Raw genomic sequence first — 17,747 nt, 5'->3', positions numbered from 1 at the left:
TCTCTCTCCCTTTTAAATACTCTGCAGTCTACCATACAACCCTTTCTTCATCACAGAACTTGGAAGAAGGGAGGAAAATTAGTGATCATTTGACCCAACTGCCATATTTTATAGAGCAGTAAGGAGAAATTCACAAAGATGATTTCCAAATATTTTGGCCATAGCAGCTAATCTGTCATAGAGCAGTTCATATTGGCACCATAGAAAGTGTAGTCCAAGTGACAAAATTATGGATCTCTTGAGGGCTCTGTTAGCTTAAACCTCTTTTAACTGTCCCATCTGGTAACACAGATTGAATTACTTTTTTAAAAGCATAAATCTTTTATGATGTTCAAAGAATATACTGGCTGAACAGCTGCTTTTATTGTTCTCTAAGACAAAGAATACACACCAGCACTTCCCCAGTGTGGAAAAATCACCTAAGCATGCATGACAAGAACAGATTTTTCCCTTTTTTCCTGAAAAGGTCAATCTAAGATACATAGATATAGACATAGACAACATAGACATAGATGACATAGACAGACACAGAAACAGAAATAGCTATAGCTGCACACAATTACATGTATACTTATTGTATATGTATACACACAAGTATATATACACATTAGTTATACATACACATGTATGTCTCAGATGTCTGGCATGGATTTAGGTATACATACACATGTCTGTCTCTAAGTATCTTTTCATCAGCCAATATAATATTTTCAGGAAACTAGAATGGTGAGGCTGGCAATGGTTCTGCCAAAGCTTCATTCATAGAGCTAAGAATGACAGAGAATCATACTGACCCCTAGAGAAAGCAAAATGCTTTACATACATGATCTCATTTGACATCAGCTTTCGGAAGTTTCTCCTACAGGTGTTGTTATCCCAATTTTATTGAGTGACTTGCCTCTAGTCACAGAACTAGTAAGTCACAGGTAGAAGAAAGTACCCAGATCGTTGTTTTTTAGCATTCTGTTCCTTAAAATCTGATGCCTTTGCACAGGTCATTTAGAATATAATCTAGAATATATGTTCTCAGTTCTGTTTCTTAGAATCCCTGCTAGCTTCCTTTATGCCTTAGCTCAGGGGATACTTCTTAAAAAGATCTTTTTTTTATCATTCCTCAACTTATTTGTCTCTCCCTCAAAATCACCCTTTATTTATCCTCTATATATTTTGTGTAGTTATTTCATATACTTTATGTGTGTATACATACACACACATGCACATTAGTAGCAGAATTGTGTACAGGCTGGAAAGCTGGCCTCAGACCAGATTCATTTGACACATACAGACTAAGTAATCCTGAGCAGAATATTTAAACTTGTTCCAGCTTTCTCTTTAAGAATTTAATTTGCCGAAGAATTGACACTATGCATGGGTAGAGGAATTTTTCTCACTGAGAAGCTCCCTACAGAAGAGAAATCACAGATCTGGACTAAACAAACAAACAAATAAATAAAGCAATAAAACAAAAACCCGTTTATCTGTATTTTCTTACTTAGCTCTGAACTGTACTTTTTATTCCCCTAAACTGCAATTTCTTTGCTGGAAGGAAAAAAGCAAACTTTGTTTTTGGTTCCCTAGCAACTATCACAGTTCCAGCAACTTAGTAGGTACTTAATAAATGGTTTTTAATGGATTAATGACGCCAAGATAAGACCTTGGGTTGGGAAGAATATTTCTCTATAAGACTTTTTCTTCATAAAAGTTTGAGCCAAAGGATGAATGAATGGGTAAATAATTGATTAAGTGCTTGCTATGTACTAGGAATACTAAGGACTTAGGAGAGAAATATAAAAGGGATAAATCATGGAACTTGCATTCTAATAGAAAGAAAAAACATATGTAGGTGAATGGCAGAAAGGGAAAGGGATTTTTGTGTTGGAAATTACAAAAATTATGAGCGAAATATTTGGTAAATTGAGGACAATCACTTAATTAGCATTTATTAATCACCTCTATTGATCAGCCTCATATATCATTTATGATATAAAAAAAGAAAACAGTACTTGGAATGACTATGGAAGAAATAATATGATTATCTTTAACCAAGGGGCTTATTATTAAGCATTTAATATAATAATCATCTCTTCATAGTTTATTTTTATAAAGTGATTTTGCATGTCTAACTTATTCTGATCCTCAGTTTTGCTGACTTGGAGTCCAAGAATAGCTACAACTTAAAAAATGAGATGATAATCAGATTAAAGCAGATCAAACATGTCCCTAATGCCTGGTTACTATCCTGAAAGCAAAGGCTTTGTTAGCTGCATTGGCAGTGTATTCTGGGAGAAGCATATTCTTTAACTTCAAAATAGCAATATATTATATGTAAGCTACAACCCAGCTTGAAGGACTTTTAAATGAAAATAAAAAAGTAAAAAGTGTTTGCTGGGTTTGATGAAGATTGTCAGAAAGCTACAAACAAATAAACAAAACTTCTGTCAAATATATTGACATCACTACAAGAGGGAATTAGTTGAAATGAACCAATGCCTTATTACTTTCAGATATTTTGGAATATGTTATTTTCCAAGATATATTTTATTTTAAAATGGATTTCAATAGATTTACCATCCCCCTCTCCAATAAATTATATTTCCATGAGGGTAGAATCTGTTGTTATTATTTTCAGTAATAATCAAACTATCATTCAGCACAGGGATTTGGGGTTTGTGTTTTTTAATCATAGGGAAAAATGAATATGTTTAAATCAAACAGAAAAATAGCCCATAAGTATGAAAGAAATGAAGATAGTTCATTAACCCTTTACATTTTTGAAAGGCACTAAATTCTTCAGAATATGTTTTGTCCTGAGTTTTACCAAATGACTTCCCTAGTTAATGAAATGTTGATAAATGTTAACACTTATCTAAGATAGGCAATCAGCAATGGGTGGCTAACAGAACCATAGTTGGGAAATAGAAAAGCATGATCTGCTTTTTATGTAATTATACACATGTATGACAAGTCAACCAGTAGCAAATACACTCTTCAAGTATGGGGACACTTTTATTAGGGGCTTCATAAGACATTGTTGACACTGATTATACTGAATGGTCTATGACATAGATCCTCAAACTTTTTAAAAAGGGGCCAGTTCACTGTCCCTCAGATTGTGGGAGGGCCGGACAGTAAAAACAAAAGCTCCCACTCTGTCTCTGCCCCTCAGCCCATTTGCCATAACCTGGCGGGCGCATAAACATCCTCAACAGGCCGCATCTGGCCCGAGGGCTGTAGTTTGAGAGCCCCTGGTCTACGCCATCTAATCCAACCAAAATCTTTTGGTGATTTTAACTTTCCTGGCTCCAATTTAAAGGCATTTCATTCCATGCTCCTTTTTCCAGAGGGATTCAGCTGCTCACTGGAGAACAAAAAGGTCATCACTTCTCAAGAACATAACCCTTCTTTCAGTGTTTCTTTTACTACCATCTATCATCTACTAATGGTAATACATCCCTTCACACACTTGAAGAGCATTATTAAGTCATCCCGCAATCTCTACTTTTCCAGTCTAAATAATCCTTTAACCTTTCCTTTGAGAAATGATCCTCTTGGTCCTTTAATCATTTTTATTGCTTTTCTCTGACTCCTTTTTGGAGTCCAGTAATTCTCATTAACTCTTTCATAGATAGTAAAGTAAAACCAAGTACACCTTCTTTACTGGACTTGTTTTATTTGGTGAATTGTGTTAATGGCTGAACTTTCTTGTGTGATGTTATGTCAGGATGACATGAATTAATTCATGGTATTTATGTGAATCTGTATGGAATAAGCTATGGTTTAACAGTTCCCATGACTTTAATAGAATCATGTTTTACTCTACTCTCTCAAACTACAGGAAATGAATATCACCTATAATAGAGTCATTATCTTTTATCCCCTGCCTCCTCTCCAGTTCTTTCCCTAAAAATCACAAACTAACTCCAGGACTTGTTTGGCTCAAGAGGCTAAGTCTTAAACCGCATGGCTGTTGATGTAGTTCTAAGGCCATGCATGACTTTCTCATCTTTGAGTAGCATAAAAATGCCCACTATTGTGGGGTGTGGAATCTTCTTGTTTAATTAAATCTAGGTTAGTTATCATTCCCTGCCTTGTTAAGCAAATATATTTCCTTATGGGAATAAGGGGCAATTCTATCTACCTAACAGAATGCTGAAATACATGTGATTTTTTTTTCTATGCTTATAATTAAGTAGATTTCATTTTTATTGACTGTTGAATGATCTATGATAATCTCCAACATAGAAACTAAACTATCAAAGGACTAATCCGGCCCTCTTTTAGTGCCTGGATTTAAAAAAATAGAGTTGGAGTCCTTCTTCTGGATTTCCAGGATTCAAAGTCCCCTTTCTTTCTTCCAAGTGATAATATATCTGTTCACATAAGACCATTAGATCAAACTTTTTTCCTCCAAGTAACTAACAGCCAGAGAAAACTACTATGTATTCTCTCACAGGCACTGATAGCCCTGGTAGGTTTCAGGCATCTAGAAAGTTGTGAAAGCTGTTTTAGCCAAAAAAAGAAGAGATTCTTGACTGGTCTTTATGTCAGAGCAGTGTGACACAGTCCAAAATAATAATCATAAGGAATCTGAAAGCCAGGCAAGCTACAGAGGAATTCTTCAGACTTCCTCGAGAAAAGATTTGAAAAGAATAGAGAGGGGAATCAAGTCAATCGTTATTACATTAAAGTTTAAAGCTTGTGTCTCTAGCAACCAACAGTTCATGTTGGTATTGCCATTTTTTGTGGGATAGTGAGCACTAATAATGAGTATAATAATAAAATACACAATTACATTTTGAAGAAATGTATATCGATTAGCTCATTTGATCCTCACAACAATCCTGTGAGTCAAGTATTATTATTATATGTTCATTTTACATAGGGAAGAAACTAAAACTGAAGGATGTTAGGTGACTTGCCTGTAGTCCTGAAGTTAATGTGTTGGAAGCAGATTTAAAGTCAGGTCCTCATTCCTCCAAGTGTAGCCGTGTATGCATTAGGAAATACTATTTGTACCACACAGGGGACTATTAAGTCAAAATGACATCACTGTGTTTAGAGTGAAGGTACAGTGTTGGCTGATCAGAGTAATATGAGCTTGGAAGGCTCTATGAAGTTGGGCAAAATAGTCCATATATAGTCCCCTGTGTGGTACAAATAGTATTTCCTAATGCATACTTTGTTTGTTGAAGAATGATTTTTATATATATTACATGATCTAATAAAGTATGAGGTAAGCAACAGCTATACATTTATAAATTTAAAAAATTGATATGTGCTATATATGTATTGGGTGTTTGTATATAAGTGTGTTTATATGTAAGAATATATAAACATATAAATACATACACATATATACATTTGCATGTATTCATAGATGGTGTATTTGATTGTTGTCTATATTCCTGGATAACAAACCTTATTTGAGAATTGATATGTTTTTTTCTGTTCAACTACTTTTCTTCTTGTCCTAGAGGGATTAATTTTATTAGCACAGAAATTTTCCATTTCATGTAATTAAAGTTATCTATTATTCTTTCACAGACTCTATATCTCACCTGGTTAAGGATATATCTCCTAGGAGCAGCTAGATGGCACTATGGATAGAACACTCGCCTTGGACTTAGGACAATCTGAGCTCAAATCTGTGTCAATCTTGGCAAGTCATTTACCTCCAATTATCTCACCCTCCCTCACTCCCACCCCTCCAAAAAAAAGGATATATTTCTTACCCAAAGCCAGGGACAACATATCTGATTTTTTCCCTTATTTTTAATGATAATATCTGTAATATTAAGGTCATTTATCTATTTTTATTTTATTGTGAAATATGATATAAATTGTTGATTTAAATCTATTTTCTGTCAGATTTGCTTTCCAGTTTCCTCAGCACTTTTATTAAATAGGATATCACTACAGGTTTATCAAACATTGTTAGTCAGTTCTGTTAACTTACTTCCTTTAAAAAATGTAAAACATTTTTGATGGCTGTTATTTTATAATATAGTTTAAGATCTGGTCCCTATTCAGCTCCTCTAATAAAAAAAAAAAATTCTCTTTGAGAGTCTAGACCTTTTGTCTCTAAGTGAATTTTGTTTTCAATCTTATTGAGTTCTGTAAAGAAAGCTTTTGATACTTTTATTAGTACCGCCTTACAACTATAAATTAACTTTTGCAATATTGTCCTTCTGATTGTATCTCATCCCAGCCAGGAACTATGAATATTGTTTAAAGTAAGAACTTGTTCTTTATTTCTTTAAGAAGCACTTTATAGTTGAGTCAATCCAAGTATTTTGAATGGAATTTCCATTTCTATTATTGTCTTTTGGATTTTTATTACATAAAAATGCTCCTTGCCTCAGGGAGTTTTAGTTTATTGTCTTTGGATGTTAAAATCATTTCTGTTATCAGCAAGTTGGGATTGTTTTAGTTCGCCTTGGCCTATCTTTGTGTCTTAAAACTTTTTTTTTTCTTGTCTAATTGCTATTGATAGGATTTCAAGAATTATATAAAATAATAGTTGCTAGACAAGGCGTCTTTGCTTTACTCCTGTATTTATTGGGGAACTTTCTAGTTTGTCTCCATAATATATGATCCTTGATTTTGACTTTATATAAATGTGAAATTAAAATTGCCTCATATGCCTGTATTTCATAGAGTTTTTAACTTGTAAATGGTAGTTGTGCTTTATTAAAAGCTTTTTCTGCATTTATAATTTCAAGCAATGTTATTTTAGATTTTTAAAAATATAATTATCTTGATTGTTTTCTTAAGGTTAAACCAACCTACAGCCCTTGTATAAATCCATATTGGTTATAAATACCCTCTATTTTCTGATTTTATTCTTACTACCCCAGAGAATGGTTTACACATACTTAACTTTCAGTGTGACTTCATACAGGCTTCTTTTTTTTCCATTTTATTCTCGTCCCTGTGTTTAACTTATTTTTATTATCAAGTTATTCTTTCTCATATACAGATTTTCAGTTCACTTGTCTTTTTCTAAACATTCCATGGCTTTAGTGGTGTACCAAATAAAATACACATTCCTCTTCCTGGCATTCAATGTCCTCCATAATATAGAACCAGTTTTCCCTTATGATCCTACTATCTCCCTATTCCTACCTTATTATTTTGCCTAAATTGGTACATTCACATTTTCTTGATGTGAAACACAAAGAGAGTTCTCCTCATTTCTTTCTTTAACTCACAGACTTCTTCATGTTTAAAATACCCTTCTGCTCCACAGAATTTCTGCCCGTTCTTCAGAGTTCAATTCAAAAGTTTCCTTTTCTAGGAAGTGTTTAATGATCACATTGATCTTTTCTCTTATACCTTATATAGAGAAAAGTTTCATAATTCTGGTGTTATTATCTTGTAATGGATTATAGTTTAGACATTTTTCTTATCCTTTTCTTTTACTAGATTGGAAACCCTTAAGGTAGAAAAAGCTTTTTAGTGAAACTTTGTATGATTCCTTGTATCAATCTATTACTTTCAGTAGATCACTTTGCTCAAGTGATGCAAGTATATAGGCCAGTGGTCCTCAGACTTTTTATTTTTTTTCTTCTTTTTTTAAATATTTATTTATTTTTTAAATAATATTATCCCTTGTATTCATTTTTCCAAATTATCCCCTCCCTCCCTCTACTCCCTCCCCCCTATGGCAGGTAATCCCATACATTTTACATGTGTTACAATAAAACCTAGATACAATATATGTGTGTAAATACCATTTTCTTGTTGCACATTAAGTATTAGCTTTCGAAGGTATAAGTAACCTGAATAGATACACAGGAGTGCTAACAATTTACATTCACTTCCCAGTGTTCCATCTCTGGGGTATAGTTATTTCTGTCCATCATTGATCAACTGGAAGTGAGTTGGATCTTCTCTATGTTGAAGATTTCCACTTCCATCAGAATACATCCTCATACAGTATTGTTGTTGAAGTGTACAGTGATCTTCTGGTTCTGCTCATTTCACTCAGCATCAGTTGATGTAAGTCTCTCCAGGCCTCTCTGTATTCCTCCTGCTGGTCATTTCTTACAGAGCAATAATATTCCATAGCCTTCATATACCATAATTTACCCAACCATTCTCCAATTGATGGACATCCATTCAACTTCCAGTTTCTAGCTACAACAAAAAGAGCTGCCACAAACATTTTGGCACATATATGTCCCTTTCTGCTCTTTAGTATTTCTTTGGGATATAATCCCAGTAGTAGCGCTGCTGGGTCAAAGGGTATGCACAGTTTGATAACTTTTTGGGCATAATTCCAGATTGCTCTCCAGAATGGCTGGATTCTTTCACAACTCCACCAATAATGTATCAGTGTCCCAGTTTTCCCACAGCCCCTCCAACATTCATCATTATTTGTTCCTGTCATCTTAGCCAATCTGACAGGTGTGTAGTGGTATCTCAGAGTTGTTTTAATTTGCATTTCTCTGATCAGTAGTGATTTGGAACACTCTTTCATATGAGTGGAAATAGTTTCAATTTCTTCCTCTGAGAATTGTCTGTTCATATCCTTTGACCATTTATCAATTGGAGAATGGTTCGGTTTCTTATAAATTAGGGTCAGTTCTCTATATATTTTGGAAATGAGACCTTTGTCAGAACCTTTGCTTTTAAAAATATTTTCCCAATTTGTTACTTCCCTTCTAATCTTGTTTGCATTAGTATTGTTTGTACAGAAACTTTTCAGTTTGATGTAATCAAAATCTTCTATTTTTTGATCAATAATGATCTCTAGTTCTCCTCTGGTCATAAATTCCTTCCTCCTCCACAGGTCTGAGAGGTAGACAATCCTCTGTTCCTCTAATCTATTTATTATCTCCCTCTTTATGCCTAAATCATGGACCCATTTTGATCTTATTTTGGTATATGGTGTTAAGTGTGGATCCATATCTAATTTCTGCCATACTAATTTCCAGTTTTCCCAACAGTTTTTTCCAAATAATGAATTTTTGTCCCTAATGTTGGTATCTTTGGGTTTGTCAAAGATTAGATTGCTATAGATGTACCCTTTTTTGTCCTTTGTATCTAATCTGTTCCACTGATCTACCGGTCTATTTCTTAGACAATACCAAATGGTTTTGGTGACTGCTGCTATATAATATAGCTTTAGATCAGGTACACTTAGACCACCTTCCTCTGACTTTTTTTTCATTAGTTCCCTTGCAATTCTCGACCTTTTATTCTTCCATATGAATTTTGTTGTTATTTTTTCTAGGTCATTAAAATAGTTTCTTGGGAGTCTGATTGGTATAGCACTAAATAAATAGATTAGTTTGGGGAGTATTGTCATCGTTATTATATTCGCTCGGCCTATCCAAGAGCACTAAATGTCTTTCCAACTATTTAAATCTGACTTTATTTTTGTGGCAAGTGTTTTGTAATTTTTCTCATATAATTCCTGACTATTCTTTGGTAGATGGAGTCCCAAATACTTTATACTCTCAACATTTGTTTGGAATGGAATTTCTCTTTGTATCTTTTGCTGTTGCATTTTGTTGGTGATATATAAAAATGCCGAGGATTTATGTGGATTTATTTTGTATCCTGCCACTTTGCTGAAATTCTGAATTATTTCTAATAGCTTTTTAGCAGAGTCTTTGGGGTTCTCTAAGTATACCATCATGTCATCTGCAACGAGTGATAGTTTGATTTCCTCATTTCCTACTCTAATTCCTTGAATCTCTTTCTCGCCTCTTATTGCCGAGGCTAGCGTTTCTAGTACTATATTGAATAGTAATGGTGATAGTGGACAACCTTGTTTCACTCCTGATCTTACTGGGAAAGGTTGCAGTTTATTTCTATTGCATATTATGCTTACTGACAGTCTTAAATATATGCTCCTGATTATTCTAAGGAATAGTCCATTTATTCCTATACTCTCAAGAGTTTTTAGTAGGAATGGATGTTGGATTTTGTCAAATGCTTTTTCTGCATCTATTGAGATGATCATATGGTTTTTATTAATTTGATTATTAAGATCCTCAGACTTTTTAAAAAGGGGCCAGTTCACTGTCCCTCAGACTGTTTGAGGGCCGGAATATAGTAAAAACAAAAGCTCACATACTGTCTCTGCCCCTCAGCCCATTTGCCATAACCTTGCAGGCCACGTAAAGGTCCTCAGTGGAACGCATCTGTCCCGTGGGCCATAGTTTGAGAGCTCCTGGTATAAACACAATACTTGTCATTTTTTCCCCCACTCAAAACCATTTTAGTTGGACAGATGTTGAAGAGAATAAAATTATCTCAAGGTGTTGTTTCAGTCACCAGTAATCCTTGATAAACCATGACTTAAAAGTAACACCATCATTTTTTGCACCCCATTAAAAATTGCAGATATATCATTGATTTCAAGGGAAGCTGGAATACCAATTAAGTTAAACCAGCAAATGTTTACTAAATCAACTATATGAAAAAGTATCATCTAGCTGTTGAAGATACAAAAACAAATGAAACGGTTCCTTCAGAAAACCTACAATCTGGTGGGGAAGTTGAAGCATGTACCCATATAATGTATTACAATCTACTTTCAAGAGGGAGAGAAGACTTCTTGGAGTGAAATTAGATAAGCCCTCATATAAGAGTTGTTACCTGAGCTGAGCTTTGATGGAAGGTAGAATTTCTAAGAAGGAAATATAAGAAGAGGAGTACATTCCACATAGAGGATAGCCTGTATAAATGTATGCTGCCACACAATCTAACAGGAATGAAGAGTAATATGCTGAATCACAGTGTTATCAATTAAAAATAGAACCTGAAAACTTAACATGCTACAAAGAAAATATCACACTATTTGGGTAAATATTTTCCTTTCACATGTTAAATGTAAGGTTGATTCCTTTGTTGGGAGGGGGGTGGTCTTAAGAGTCAGGATATTTGAGTTAATTAACAAATTTTTTTTGTTTATATGCAAAATAAAATTTCTAACTAGCATTTTCTGTATCTCAAATATGTTGCTTGAATCAAATGAAATAACAGATGTGGAATTCCTTCATGACTAGGTTTTAGCAGATCTATGAACTTGGATCAGAAAAGTCACATCTTTATTTTTAGACTACTAATGTAAGTTTTTCTTCAGATACACACACACACACACACACACACACACACACACACACATATGTTTCCCTATTCCCACCTTATTATATACACATATATATCCAAATTAATTTCTCTATCTGAGTGTGGGTAGGGTGGGGAATAAGTGCATGTACTTTTTGTATATACATTTGTGCTATTTTCTGAGAAAGGTTCTAAGACTCCATAGTTCCAAAGTGCTTATGATATAAGTTAAGAAGCGCTGCCTTCAGGGATCATGTCAGTCTATTAATATATGTTAAGATCTTAAAAGATAAATAATTACTCTCTTGGTCCAGAACATATTGCCAACGTTTCGTTACACGTTGTAAGTACGTGTTTAATAAGTGCTTCTTGCATTGCTTTTTAAAAGTAAGATTTGGGCAAAGTCTGATAAGACTTTAACTAGGTTTTGACAAGCCTGTGACCACGATTCTCAAGCTTATCAATTTTTAGCCCCTTGTCTATTAGCAGACAGAAAAAAAAGATCTCTCAAAGAGAGATCAACTGTCAAATCTATACACAAACTACAATCTTTTTGAAACCATAGGCTAATCCTTCTTCTGTCCTAATTATAATGAAAAATGCATCGTGTGGGCAAAAGCTTCATTTTCCATAAGGCATCTGGAAACATGATATCAACAGTTACATTCAAGTCCAGCAATGGATAAAGGGCAGAGAGTGATTTATGATACAATAACAATGAATGAGTAATGTGCTTTGTGGCACAAGTTAAAATAATGTTGTAAGACTATGGATCTTTTAAAGTTCAACAATCAAGGTTAGGGGAAAAGCAGTTGTACTTTATAAGCATCCTGGATCTAAGGTACCTGTAAGTACAATCTAGGCGATGATTAACTGAGATGGGAGGGACAGTAGGCGGGCTACTGATCAGGGAAGGTAGGACACTGAGTTTTCCCAGAGATTGCATTATCTGAAACAGGAGGCATTGCTGTGAAGGGAGATTAAAAAAAAAAAAAAATGCACTAGACCTTCCTTCTGACTTTGCTTCTGGTAAATTTCTACAGCTCAAAAACTACCAGGGGAAAAATGGCCAGCTCTGTGCTATATTGAGACCAACATATGTTAGCCATGGAATTGAATGCAATTGAACTCAATGGTCTCTGAAAATCAACTAAAATTTTTAAACCTTGCTTCTTGTGATAAGTGGTGACTTTGGAGATCATAGGGAAAGCTGGCTTTTAATCAGACTCAAGAAAATTTTTTAATGCTTCTATTACTGTTATTTGATGCTTATTCTTATTGACTTTCGTACACAATTTTTTCTCTCCCTATATATGTATGTATATATTTCTTCTTTTTTATATTTTCCCCCATATATATTCTCTCCTCATATATGTAAATATATATGTATATATATACATATGCATGCATAAGGCACTTTGGTGGCTCAGTGGATAGAACACTGGGCCTATAGTCAGGAAGGAACAGGTTGAAATCTGGACTCAGATCTTTATTAGCTGGGTGACCCTGGGCAAGTTCTGTAACTTTTGTTTATCCACTAGAGAAGGAAATGGCAAATCACGCCAATATCTTCACCAAGAAAATCCCATGGCATTATGGTCCATAGGGGTTATGAAAATCTGAACATGACTAAACAACAAATTTGTATGTATAAACATTTGTATATAAGTATAGACACAGATTCATGCCTGCACATAGATATGTAGTGAACAAAAATGTCACAAAACGAAATGTTATACTTTTTCTAGGTATGGGAGAAGGGAAGAATATTGCTTTCATGAAATACATTTCCATTTTGCCAACTAAGAAAGATAGAATTCCAGATGCTGAGAATCAGGACTTAAACTCTGTGAGAAAATAGGCTTAAGTATTTTCATCTGAGTTAAACTATGATTAGGTATAACACTAGAGATAGGTCACAGAACTGAAAATTTTGTCTTCAATTCAATTTAAATTCATATTTTAAGTCTCCTTTCTCTTAACCTAGCCAAGCAATTTTTTTATCCTGTAATCTTTCTCTCCCACATTGATAAATAGGCACTTGAAGGAGTCAGAAGCAAAGAGAATAGAGTTCAACAAGAACAAAGATCAGGTTAGGAAAGAAAAATCAAGTGTTCATCTAGTCTTCAAAATAAAAACCTGGCAAATGAAAGTATGGCAAAGGAAGCTAAGAAAGATGGTAGAATATTTAAGGAGGTTTGAAGAACCTTAGCTGGGTGGGTATGGTTATGATCTATTTTAGATTTCTTTGAATATGATTTTTCTTTAAATTAAAGGAGATCAATTCTTTGGCCCTTGACACCCTCCATCTGGATTACAGTTTTGAATACTAGAAGGACACTGAAGAGAGAGTTACCAGGATGATGAAAAAACCTCAAAATTCTGCCATACTAGAACTGATTAAAAAATTGGGCACTGGGAATGTTTATTCTAGAAACGAGAAAACTTAATAGATTATAATAGCTGTTATATATATATATATATATATATATATATATATATATATATATATATATATATATATATATATAATCAGATATTGATGAAGTGCTTACTATATATCATTGCACTAAGCTCTGCAGAGAGAATTACAGAAAAAAAGACAGCACCTGCGCTCCAGAAAGCTAAAACTGGGGTGAGGAGCATGCAGGGGAGGATATCCCATGCAGAGGTATGAGAGGAAGTCCAAAAGACCAGAGCCTGGTGGGAAGTAAAGAGGTGGGTCCTCTGAACTCTCTCCTTAAATGGAAGTTTAGGAAGGAACTCTCCACTTGATCCTCTATTTAGAGGGGTCACAGGAACAGACACTATGGATGAGACATGAGTGGCAAGGCTAAAGTGACTTTGTATGTTGATGAGGTTCCTGGGGACATGTGCTGAATTAGAATTTTGATTTCAATGTCATATACAATTCAAAAACAAGGGTTTTGCTGTATCTTGCTTTTGGGTTTTATTTGTGGCTCTAATTCAACTCAAAAAAAAAATCATAGACATAGAAATTTAGCAGCCACCTACTTTTAAAACCTCCTATTTTAGAGATGAGAATAGTAGAAAGGGAAGGGGCTGTTGTGGCTGATCAAGAAGAGCAAAACTGTAATTCTATAATTCGGGTGCTGTTGTTCCAAGATCAGGGCATAATTCATAATAATTCATTGTTCAGCACCTGCTCTATGTGGTAATAGTCCCTCACCTCACAGATTTTACAGTCTTGTAATAAGCCTAAAATTGGCATAGCAGAAATATTGCCTGTACAAGTTCCTGGAATAACAGGATTTAGTTGAAGAAAATTCTCAGTGGTGAAATGTTCTGGCTCTAGAGACAGACCAATAACATTTTACCTACTTCTGCTTTCATTTATTCACCTGGCCAAAATTAAAAAAAAAAAAATTAACCTATTTTAATTATAGGTCCCTCTGCTATTCTTTTTGCCAATTAGTGTGAGGCATAAGTATCCCGCATGCCTGATATGCTGTTTGAACTTTGCTTTCTCCCTTTGCTTGGGGAGTGTGTGTGTGTGTGTGTGTGTGTGTGTGTGTGTGAATTAACTCTCTTTCCAACTTTCCAATATTATAATATTTACAATATTGCTATCTTTAGCAAGATAGGTTGTAGCTTCTTTTTTCCCTCCCTATTTTTATCTATTTGAATTCTAGAAAAGTAATTTCTCACTTTTTTTCCCCATTGAGAGACCATAGAAACATATATCTGGTACTTGTTTTATCTTTGTCTCTCTGGGTGAGCATATTACTAATATTCTTAATTATACTCTCAGGGAAAGACACTCAAGAGACTTCTTGGACTAAGCTGACTCCGAGATAACTTTATTGTGTTTCCTCTATGAACTGTGCTGGGTTCTTTAGGGCTGCTTTTGTAAGTAATGCCATACTTGAGTCTCACCAGAGAAAAGGGCTGAGTCACCTTCTGGCAGTTTATCCTTATGTATGTTCCATTCATTTTCAATGAAAAAGAAAAATACTAATTTACTACCTTCTGTGCATTAGTCATTGTTGTAGGTAAGAAATAAGGCAAAGAATGGCTTTCTTTTATCTAAATTACAAGAAAAAAATATCTGGGGCCAACTCCAGTCATCCTGATGTATGTCTTGCCACTGGACCCAGATATGCTGTTTGAATTTTGCTTTCTCCCTTTGCTTGGGGTGTGAGTGTGTGTGTGTGTGTGTGTGTGTGTGTGTGTGTGTGTGAATTAACTCTCTTTCCAACTTTCCAATATTATAATATTTACAATACAGAGGAGTCAGTGAGGCTGGTGACTTTGTAGAGTCCTTCTTCACTTAAATCCAGTCCACAGCATCACTTCTGATGACATTGTCCATTTTTTGTCCTTCATTTTTGAAGAGGAACAACAATGTTGAAGGTATTAGATATAGATATAATGTATTTGTATATAAAATATATACAAATGAAATAGGGCTCTCTTGGACAGTAAGGGAGGTTCCTCAATTGATAGACATGCATTAGGTTGGAAGTGAATAATATATAATATGCACAATGTAAAAGAGTAATCAAGAAAGGATTAGGATAGCAAGGCTTCCATTCACAGCACTACCACTATTAAATTGTCAGTCCCCCTAGGACACTATACTTTAAGATACTGAGGCTATCAGAGCTGTTATGCTGTCTTATCAGACAAAAAGAATTCTGAATGACAAAAAAACAAACAAACCAAAAAACAAAAAACACATACTTGTAATGAATTCTCTTAATTGCTGTTGTTGTTTTTTTGATTCCTGGTACCATTTGGTTCACCCATTTAATATTATTTGCCTCAGCTCTTCCCTTCTTTCTTTTACATTATGAACTGGTATGTCAATCTTAATCTTATTTGGCTAGTTTGATTAAATGCTTCTTCTTTCAGTTTCTTGATCCTTATTAATAAAGATGCCTGTTTGGTTCTTATCTAGAAGGGAATTTCCTCATCAAAGTAAGATGATATTCATAGTTCCCCAGATCTGCAAAGATAACATTCATAGCTCCTCAGACCTGAAGAGAATCAGGGTCTCTTCAGCTCTGTTTTTATCTCACTTTTGGATTCTAGCTCTGTTAGGGCATGGTAAGCTTTCTGGTAAAATTTAGGGATGTATTAGTTTATTCTTGTTGGAATACATGGGAGCCACCTGACAATGGCTGCTGAACATGCAACCCAGAATGGATCTTCTCTTATGAGAGGATGATGCAAGGAGACTGAGAGGCAGTTGCTTTTCTCTGATCTCTCTGACTGAGAGGCCATTGTGTTGTCTGACCTTTCTCCTCTTCCCTCTGCCTCCAATTTATCTCATTCCCAGTCCGCAATACCTGTGTCAGCAAAGGCTGCCTTGCAACTCCTTCAGATGCTGGGATCCACAGCTGGGGAGGCTCTTGGAGAATTGATCTCTCTCTTAACACATTCCTTCTATGAGACCTCTTCCAGCTATAAGAGTATATATTCTATGATTCTTTGAGTTCAATTGTCTCCCATAGATATAAGATTAAAGTTTGTAGTCACGATACAAGCAAGACCATATTTTTTGGCAACTGAAGAGGAAAAAGAAAGATAATTTCCTTAGGCAACAATAGCTAGTATTTTTTATGTACCAGGAAGCTACCAGAGTTGTTTTGACTTTAAAGTATCAGCAGGAGATTGCAGTTCAAGGAGATGGAAGAAAAGATATGAACAATAGCTGTGATAACAGTGCGGGAAGGAAGATACAAAATGAGCTCTTTGCCTAAAGTTTATTGCTAACATTTATTTGTCTCCCCTCCTTACTTTCTTGGTATTACAAAAAACAAAAGTTTGTGAGAATGCCCATGACAAACTAAGGTTGAATATCCCTTTTCTAAGAAGAAGAGAGAAATGTAACAGGAGAGAATTTTCACATCAATGACTAATATGTGAAGTTTTGCTTCATAGGAACATGTCAAAGTCACATGTTAAAATTGTTTCCTATTGTATTTAATATTCAGCATGTGAATGGTTTGTTCAACAAGACACAATTAGAGGTTGCATGGATTATTTAAATCTATAGAAAATATTCACCTTCACATTGTACTTAGTCCTGGGTAGAAATGACCTGAAGATTGGAAGATGCTGCTTCAGACACACTGCAGCCCTCAGAGACAGCCCTTCACTTGATGATCCATTTATAGTCGGGAGTCACTAACTCTCCCCCTAAAGACTCCAACTCTTGCTCATCAAATCAATACACTCACTCCTCCTGTAACCTCATTGAGATTCAATGTGATTCTGAGTTACAACCTCCTTCACATAAAGCTCTCCTCCCTGGCTACCTGCCCCATACTCCTTGTAAGCACCGATATTATTCCATCATCCCTAATCCACTCCAATTTGAGCTTCTATGATGTATTTTGGAACAACAGTCGTTGTATCTGGGCTTTGTCCCAGAAATGATTTTGTATTTAATGTTCTCTGTGTATACTCTTTCCCTCCAAGAGAATGTAAGCTTCTTTAGAGCAGGATTTGTTCATTTGTTTTTCTTCAGTGCCTGAGTTTTTAATAAATGTTAAAATGAATTAAAATGAATTCAGTTTTTCTCTCTTATCACAACCCACCTGTATCTGCTAAATCTTAGCATACTGTTGTGAGAGAACTATGAAGCTGTAAAATGCAACAATTTAAATTTAGCTTCACTTATTTTCATATCCTCTTGG

General features: G+C 34.8%; 1 protein-coding gene and 1 long non-coding RNA gene across 4 annotated transcripts in view; one reads left to right on the top strand and one right to left on the bottom strand.

The window, feature by feature from the left end:
* LOC141546465 (uncharacterized) overlaps nt 1-6,712 on the top strand; it is a 132,470-nt gene extending 125,758 nt beyond the window's left edge. The window contains exon 2 of the long non-coding RNA XR_012483309.1: nt 5,524-6,712. This is a non-coding gene — a long non-coding RNA (uncharacterized LOC141546465). The remainder of the gene's footprint in view (nt 1-5,523) is intronic.
* NELL1 (neural EGFL like 1) overlaps nt 1-17,747 on the bottom strand; it is an 855,798-nt gene that overhangs the window by 89,795 nt on the left and 748,256 nt on the right. The window lies entirely within an intron of this gene.

Source organism: Sminthopsis crassicaudata, chromosome 6, assembly GCF_048593235.1.
Source record: "Sminthopsis crassicaudata isolate SCR6 chromosome 6, ASM4859323v1, whole genome shotgun sequence".
Classification (NCBI taxonomy): Eukaryota; Metazoa; Chordata; class Mammalia; order Dasyuromorphia; family Dasyuridae; genus Sminthopsis; species Sminthopsis crassicaudata.
The sequence above is the reverse complement of the archived record's forward strand: the minus strand, read 5'-3'. Positions and strand labels throughout refer to the sequence as shown.